Raw genomic sequence first — 9765 nt, forward strand, 5'->3', positions numbered from 1 at the left:
TTTACAACGATAGCTAGTTTTTTAAAAATTATTATCGTTGTTATTACCAAACTAATATTTATCAATTCACAGCTTAGGCACTAAGCTTGGGAGGCGGAGACATATAGTCATATATTTTCATGCATGTCACACCGTGACGGCCACCCTTTTCCATGCAATTTCAATCTTCTTAAATTCCTCACTTTGTTTCACAGCTTACCTTTATCCTTCAGCTTCTTTAAATACTAAAAGACAGTCAGAAAATGAAAACAGCAAGTATTTCAGTAAACTCACTTCGACAGCGCGGGTAGCTCGCCTAATTCCGAAACCTCGATAAACTATCGCCAGCTGAACGAATACGCGACTAACCGTAGGAGAGAATGAAAATAGAGCCTTTAATTTTTAATCTCACACGCAACGGACGCCAACTTTACAAACGCAGATATAAACAAAACTTTCTAATACTAATACTCTTCCTTTAATGGCAAAAAGAATGGAGAAATACCAAGAAAAAAAGACTTTAAATAAATGAAAACATGAATACACTTGCAACGTAGGCAGGCGATGTTAGAGTAAGGTATCACGAAAAGCTAAGGTTAAGATGATTATAATATTAGGTACAACAGGTAAGTAATATATATACACTGCTCTTTTTTCATTTACTTTTCGATCTGAGTGCGTGTGTACGGATATATGTATATATATGTGTGTGTGTGTGCGTGCGTGTGTGTGCGCGTGCGTACGTGTGCGTATCTGTTCGTGCGCGTGTGTGTGTGTGTGCGTGCGTGCGCGTGCGCGTGTGCGTGTGTGTGTGCGTGCGGGCGTGCGTGTGTATGTGTGTGTGTATGTGTGTGTGTGCCTGCGTGTGTATGTGTGTGTGTGTGTGCCTGCGTGCGTGTGTGCGTGCGTGCGTGTGTATGTGTGTTCGCGCGTGCGCGTGCGTGCGTGTGCGTATAGGCAACGATCGAGAACCAATAACATAGAACTACATCTATAGCACGGTTAGCTGCTTAATCACGGATTAATGCTACCTTGTCTTATCTTAAATATACAGAACACATTAAAAGGGGAAGTCAGTGACGAGCTAGGTAATAAGATTTGTCCAGCAGTAATAAGATTTGTCCGCAGCCCTTGTCGCCGCCGCCCCCGTCGCCGCCGTGAGCGGTTTTACTTCCCCGCGCGCGCATCCGCGTCAGTGATGAGTGCGGCGCGTGCGGGAATATAGAGCCCCTCGTCTAGGCTGCGGTCAACATTACAGGGAGAAATATTCTCTGACGACGAAGAAGACGGTGATAACGTAGGCAGTTTACATGCTGAATGATTATAATGTAACCGCCGAGTAGAAGTTTTTGTTAACAAGGCTGAGAATCGGTTACTGATGACAGCTAAATGTGCAACACATTGTGAGGAGTGCCATTGGCGGTCGCACATTTAGTGGGAAAATGTACAGCATTCTCAGACGTATGTACTTGTCTCGCTGGAAAATGTATCGGAGGATTGTGACATAGGACTTATTAGTTTCCTAAGGGAGTCTAATATTTTAAACAAAATATAAGGATGCATATTAATGCAATAGCTGTATACTTTTATAAGCACATTAGTCATTTGATTTTTATATAATATTTATTGGTGTTTTTTGGCGTAGGCGGGGCAGATAATTTTAAATAATCAATTAATCGATCAATGATTTTTTTTTTCTAAGACAAAATGTAAAAAAAAATTAAAGATACTGATTATAATCTTTGCGATTATTTCATCATTACCTCTGAGCAAGAAGAGGTGGTTGTTTAGGTGTTAAGGCGTAAATACGAGGGGGAAACCCGTCTTTGACCAGGTGTAAATACCTTGGAAACCCTATTAATGCTCTCTAAATAGAATAAAACCAGCGACTTTTCAATCTATTAGGTAATTAACCTTTTAGTTTTATAAGCATGAAAGGTGCAAACATATGAAATAGTGGTAATCGCATTTTACATTTACACAAAACATTTAAGCCTGTTATTTGTGTTCCGCCCGCCCAACAATATCAATAGTTGCCAGCATGGAAATATTGCCGTCAATGGTATTTAAAGCCCTGTTTAGTCGTTTGGTGAGTGAACAGTGAGTGACAATACGCCAGGAAGAAAAGAAGATATTCAATGGAGAAACCCACCTACACTGCAAATAATAAATGATCGCCACCTAGAGATATCACCGCGATGAAGAGGGTTAAGTTCCGTAATCCACTGGTGACAGACTGTCATTTAAGAGGAGGATACGACCAAGACAAAAGAATTATCTTCCAGACAGCTCCAACTTATCGCTACATAGATGGTCCTGACACATGCCCTATCAAACATCCAAGAGCTGCCACCGGTGAAGATGATCTATCCAATATATTCTCATCATTTGCACGGTTTCGATCTTGGCAACAGGTCATCGCACGGTGAGAGGAGTTTGTTGTCATGCGGTAGTAATCAGACAATGGAGAGTTTTCCCTCGTCTGCACCGCCTCCGATATATGCTGACTTGATTCCTCTCATTGACTTAACAGAAGACGATGAGGATTCGACAGCATGCAGTGATAGTAATGCAGGAACGGTTAGAATTTTTCCTTGTCATCTGCATCATATGCAGGGTGGGAAAAAAAATGTGTGTGTGTGTGTGTGTGTGCGAGCGCATTGTATAGTGTTTATACAATCAAAAATAAAAGCATATATTGTATAACGAGTTTTTATAATCCTTTACACTTAATTGTATTCTTATCTCTGGTACAGTGAGAGAGGAGCAGAAATTATTGGTCATTAGCAGACCTGTGTGACCTATTTATTATTGATTTTGACAGTTTCAGTCATTAGGAGAGACGGTTTCCCTCGTCTGTAACAGAATCAATTCTCGATCTCGGTACAAGTTTAAACATGGTGAATATTGTGGTGTGGATGGGAGGAGCCGCGGGTGAGTCATCTGTAGCATCTGCCTACGGGTAATGATTTCGGTTACGGATATTGGTCATCTTTCTGTTATGATGTACTATTTTGGACTGTAAGGTGTGCGTGTTAGTCATCATTAGCTACGGTCTGGTGGTTACCTCGTGATTATTAACCTGTTTCACACTCGACAAGGTTTTGTGATTACGCGGTGATCATTGATCTATGTCACCCGCATTGGAGGGGATCCTCGTCTGTACATCACTGGCTATGAGTAATGATTTCGGATACGGATATTGATTAGTTAATCACTTTCAGTGGTCATCTTTCTGTTATAATGCACCATTTTCAACCGCAGGGTGTGCGCGTTAGCCATCGTTAGCTATGGGCTAGTGGTTGCCTCGTGATCATTAACCTGCTTTCACTCTCGATAAGGTTGTGTGGTTACGCTGTGATCATTAATCTATGTCACCTGTCACCTGTATTGGAGGGGATACTCGTCTTTAGTACATCATTTGTTTCATTATTTCTCTTATGATGCGTCATGTACGAACATAAAATGCACATGTGAAAGTAGGTTAATGATTTCCGGGTATTGATTATGTTGTTGTGGACATTGGTTGCGGTTTGCGGTTTGTGGTTTCGTCAAGGTCACTGATTACGTCACGGTCACTGACCTACTTTCACATTCATGTACGTAGGTGAATGTGTTCGATTCTGTCGTATTTACAACTACTACTGTGTAGGTATATATATGTACATACATACATGTGTATGTGTATATATATACATATATATCTATCTTTATATATTTTTTATGTTTATATAAAATATATATACATATATATGTATGTATAGTATGTATAATATACATACACATACACAATATATATGTGTGTGTGCGTGCGTGTGTGTGTGTGAGTGTGTGTGTGTGTGCAAAAAAAACTGCAGACACAAAGTTGATAAAAAAAATTAGTTCCTAAGTATGGTTTAAGAAATCGTACATCTTTCTGCATAATGCCAAAACAGTCTTACCCATCATACGAAACCAGGCATTAAGAGATCACTTTTTGCCATGAGTAAGTCTCAGATTGTTCAAATGCCGTCAATGTCACGCCCTCCTACTAATACGGGTGACCAATAGGGCGGCCTTCTCCTGGGGGCCACCCTCCAGGGCCTCCACCTTGCCGGGCCTATCCGCTACCCGGGTCCCTTCTGCACAAGCCGGCCATACCAACCTCGGTCCACGCTACAGAAAACCTACACTACCAATAAACTCGTGAAGTCCCTGACAGTAAGACTCGAAAAAAATATGAGGAACAACCAATCGCAATATAACACGTTGAGACATAATTTCATGAATTTGATTATTGCTGCAATAAGAATTGCTGATTTCGAGAAGGTCACCAGCTCCATGACAGACGCAGAACTCCCGCTGCCGAGACACCACTTCGTTCTCCTAGAGAAGTTATGCGTGGACTTCGGCTACTTCGAATTTGCCGGGGATGAATACTGTTACTTTTAAGGGCTTGGTGGGCATTGTTTCCATCACTAATGGCTCTCTTGATGTCCTCATTTATCCATGGAGCAGGGGGACGTCTGACGGTTCGTGTTACGTAGGGAGCCAGTGCATCAATGCTGCTTTTAATAACATACAAAAATCTACATACTCCTCCTCCTCGCCCTGCATCACATCTCTAAACTTTAAAATTTTAAATATTGATGAAATTACTGTCCATTTCCTGGTGGAGCCATGTTTCACTTATGCATAAAATGTCTATGGTTCTCTCCTTGACTAGCAGAGAGAGAGAGAGATTGGGTAGGGAGAGGAATATGTATATGTATGTATATGTATATATATATATATATATATATATATATATATATATATATATATATATATATAATATAATTAATATTTACCATATGGAGAAAAAGAAAGGGTGTAGGGAGAAAAAGAGAGGAAGAGAAAGAGAGAGAGAGAAAGAGAGAGAGATGGAGATGGAGAGAGAGAGAGGGAGGGAGATAGATAGAGATAGAGAGAGAATTATTCAAGTATCTGAGTTATTCAAAGACCTGAGTAATTCAAATAAATAGATGTATATGTTTTGGACCATTTTAAATATATATATATATATATATATATATATATATATATATATATATATATATATATATATATATATATATGTTTTGGACCATTCTGTTAGGCTGAACTGGATTTACAAGGTGTCAAGCTTGGCATAATATTAAGGAAATTCTGACCATATCTAATATGTTTAATCACTCATCTATCATAGACAATCACTTTTTGGTATAAAACCTTTTTTGGTGAGAAACCAAACCAGGCTGGTTACAGACAAAACTCATAATTCTGTGTGCGCAGAGCTGTCATTACTCAATGAACAATCCTCTATATATGTGGAAAGCGATGTAAACTTTGTTTTTTACAATGAATATGTAAACTTTTACATTGATATATATATATATATATATATATATATATATATATATATATATATATATGTATATATATGTATATATATTATGTATATATATATATATATATATATATATGTATATATATATTTATAATATATATATGTATATATATATTTATAATATATATAGTATATGTATGGAGACAGAGAGCTTATTGGATATAAATATTGTACTTATAGACATTTATATATATAAACACATACATATATATGAACATGTGTATATATGTATATATATACATATATATACATATGTATGTACATGTGTGTGTGTGTGTGTATGTATATATATATATATATATATATATATATATATATATATATATATATATATATATATTTCTACATACTACTAAAAATACATGTTTATTTTTATATGTGAATGTATATATATATAATAGATGGATACATACATATATTTACAAATACATATGTGCTATATGAGTGTGTGTGTGCTAAAATATGTATGCCTATTTATTCGTATGTATAATTATTTATGTGTATATAAATAGATATATGTTTCATTATTTATACTAATATATACATATACATTTATATATATTTAAATAATATACATATATTTATATATATCTATATAATATATGTACATATTATATATATTGTTACGCCGGCCGCCTCGTCTCTCAGCCACCAACACAAGGCAGGCTAGGCAGACGGCGTGCTATCCACAGGGTCGTGAACACTGAACAGTTCCAAGAGGCACCGAGCACCACAGCGTCCCAGAACACCCCGAGGGAAAACGCCAAGTGGTGAGGCAGGGCACGAAATAAACATAAAATGACAGTCTTTCCTTTATTTAAACAAGCTATTTACCCGTACACTTTTCTATAGGCACAATACAGGGGGAAACCAGCATGTCACACTGCACGATACAGCTTATAACAGGGCAACACGAAGTTTATCAGGTCACAAGGGCACACACGAAGTCTTCAAAGGAGCAGCACCCAACTGTGTCTCTTGGCTTGTTCCTCCGCTCCTCTGCTCACAGCCAGCAGCGTCACGTTTGCCCAGGTCCCTTCATGTTAACACATGTGTCGTGGACAGATACGCATTATTCGTAAACAACGCGAGGCAGAGCGGACGCACCATCCGGTCGCAACATCAAAAAATAGAACAATACGGCGAAGATGAGGGCGAAACTCAGAAAAATGGTCAGATAAAAAGATGGTAAACAGGAAGATGACCCATGACGTCAAACTGAGGGCGTGGTTCACGCCATGACTAACAGAAGCTTCTAGAAGTCACGAATACGAAAACAACTAGTTCGAGGCGATCACTAGATATATCACAATATTCAAGTCGGGTATCAAGAAAATAACACGGAAGGCAGATAGACAAAAGTTAAAGTGATAAATACAGTGTTGAAAATTTGCTGGGACATAGGAAAGTCCTGACGCAGATAGTTTTCGAATAAGTGAAGAGAAATTATAATTATATTCATGATAACTGCTAAGGGCGTGACAGGAAGGGCCCCCATAGCGGGGATAAAAGACGGGTCGAGACAGACCAACGGAGGAGTAGGAGTAGGAGTTTGGAGTTGGTCTTGAAAGTCATCCCTGGTAGCACCTTGCAGCCATGTCACTTTGGTGGCATTTTTGGGTAAGCCCTATTGAAGCAGTTTAAGTGTTTCTTGTTTAAGGGGGAACATGGTGGACGGGAATGTGCTATGGAAAATGTGTATTAAGTTGGTTATAAGTATTTCTTGATTGATGTATGACTATATAAAGGACCAAGAATTGTATTTGACTAAGTTCATTTTAGAAGTAATGATTATATAATGGAATAATTATAGATTTGATTGTCAAGTTTGAAGAATGATATAATTGAAGACATATAGATTTGAATTCTAAGTGTACTGATATACTGAGTTAGCGTAGAGAGTAAGGAATTAATGATTTACTTTTACGAGATCTCAGCTCTACGGAAGTGTGACTTAACAGTGATGATGATTGTTAATTTCCGGTAGAGCGTAAGAATAAGTTTATGTTTTGTATGTAATCATTAAGTATTTCCTAGAACAAGTTTGCTTGAGTTAATTGTGGCTTAGCAATATTAATTCAGTATTATGATTGCCTGATTAAGCACAAGACATTTTATGTCCATTTCAGAATGTACTCATTTACTTTTTACTGGAGATAATCTTGAGTTTAAGTTAGTAATTGTGTAAAGACATTAACTTAGTATTTTAAATTGCTTGGTATAAGTAATTCATCTTGCCTAAATATAATTCTCACTAATTCCTGTATTTCAATTTGCTTACAAATATTTTTATGATTTCAATCATTGTATGTGAAGAAAGGAATTCTTTTATTAACTGCTTACGTCTATTTTAAGCATTGACATTGGTTAATTAATAACAGCTTGCTTAAATTTATATTATGTAGTTTTGTATGTTAACAATTAGAGTAAAGTGACAAGTTATTTGTTAAAACTAAAAGATGGATATTTAATATGGTATAATTATTGTATTGGATTATAATGAACTCAGATGTTATATTATTGACATATAAATTTATGTGATTGACTTTACATGTTTATAATACTTTACAGTTAATAAATTAGTTGTAAATTCTCTAATAAGTTGTGAACTTTCCTTTACATTTGTCTAAACAAATTAATACAAGTTGAAAGAGTAAATTGTGGGAAATAACTTATAAACTTTTAAAATTATATAATATTGGGGAGATAATAATTTTTTGATAAAAGAGGCAACAACCTGCCCAGGTCATCCTTTTCAGTTACACATTTTTCAAACAGGACAAAGACCCACGGGGGCCTACCCCCCCTATCAGAAATAGGTGTACACATACCTAAACCTGAAACAAACTACAAAAAAATTTAAAAAATTAGTCCTCAGGAACAAAAAAAATTCTTTAAAAACAAATAACCAAATTAAAAATCATTCTCTAAAAACAAAAAAAATTTTTCATCCACCCGGGGCTTTTTTCGCTCCGCGGGGTCGCTCTAGGGGAGGGTGGGGGGCGGTAAGATTGGCTGGCCCCAGGGGGGTATCTCCTTCCCAAGACCTGGCTCAGGTCACCTTTGACGCTGTGCATCGCCCTCCCCGTCCAAATTGCTCGCCCTATTGGGGCATGTCTCCCACGTCCTCCGCCGTACTGGGGCTAACGTATCTTCTTTTCCCATGGCCCAGGAGTAGTTTTCCTGCCCATGTAACGCCACAGCCGGGCGCCAAGTCCTTGAGGAAGTCAGGCAACACCCCCACAAAAAAAACTCCTCGCTGCCCACGACTCTTCGGGCGCCCCTTCCCCCCAAAAGTCCCAGCTTTGCACCGTGGCACCTTCGGTCCTTTTTGGAGAAGTTGGCTACCAACCTGTCTAACTCCTCCCCGGGTCCAACAAGGCTCCCCCAAACCGCTACGCCTCACCAGCTGGGGTTTTTGGAAGGGCTACGAGACCCTCTACTCCAACATAAACTCTTGACAGTCAAACACGGATTCTAGACTCTGTCCGGGGGCAAGGTGCAGTCGCTCGTTTAAAATACCTCGCACACCAACCTCGGGAAGCAAGGCACATCCCCCGTGCACCCTCACCATTTTCCGCCCAAGGTCGACAAAACCCTTACCTGCTCGGGTAGTCAAGGCCCAGCAAACATGCTCGTCCAGATCGGCCAATACACTGGACCCGCGGGCCCGGCTGCCCAGCAAACGAGCCTCCACGGCCCCCTTGAGCTGCACAAAATCCCCCGTGACAACACCAGTCCTGTGGTGCATTGGAAGTCGCTAGGGCCAACATATCAGGCCGATAGGGTCTTCTCAGCCCCAGTTTCCACTGTGGGCGGCTGGCTTCCCATCTATTGAGCCCTCCCCTGCATCATCGGGGTTTCGACGGCAGCTTCCCCCAAGTCGGGGCCCGGGAAACCCGAGGACCTGGGTTTGGGCCCCCCTTCTCCACCTGTCCGATTTTCCCGTCCCATTTCCTTAGCCTTAGGACATGCACTGGGATGGTGACCATACCTGCCACGTCCTTGCAGCACTGCGGGGGGGGCATCAGAATCCATCTGGTTGAAGGACGTTTTTCCCCGCTCCCCCGCACCGACTACGTCTGTCCCCTTTCCTCACCGCAGCCCAACAAAAGCCTTAAAATGCTCGGTCACCTTCCTAAATGCTACCTTCTCCGCTTTAGCCTTCTCAGCGGGGTAGAAACGGGCCCTTTAGCCATGGTTCCCTTTGGGAAAGGGCCTCGAACTCCAAGGCCCTCGCCAGCGCCACCTGCAGGCCCTCAGGGTGCCTCTTGACGAAATTTTGCGTGCTGGTCCTCAAAGCGCCCCAAAAAAAAAATCCAGGCCATACCAAAACACTCTTCCCACCGCAGGGACGACCTCCTTACCAGCGCCTCCCA

Source organism: Penaeus monodon, chromosome 7, assembly GCF_015228065.2.
Source record: "Penaeus monodon isolate SGIC_2016 chromosome 7, NSTDA_Pmon_1, whole genome shotgun sequence".
Taxonomy (NCBI): domain Eukaryota; kingdom Metazoa; phylum Arthropoda; class Malacostraca; order Decapoda; family Penaeidae; genus Penaeus; species Penaeus monodon.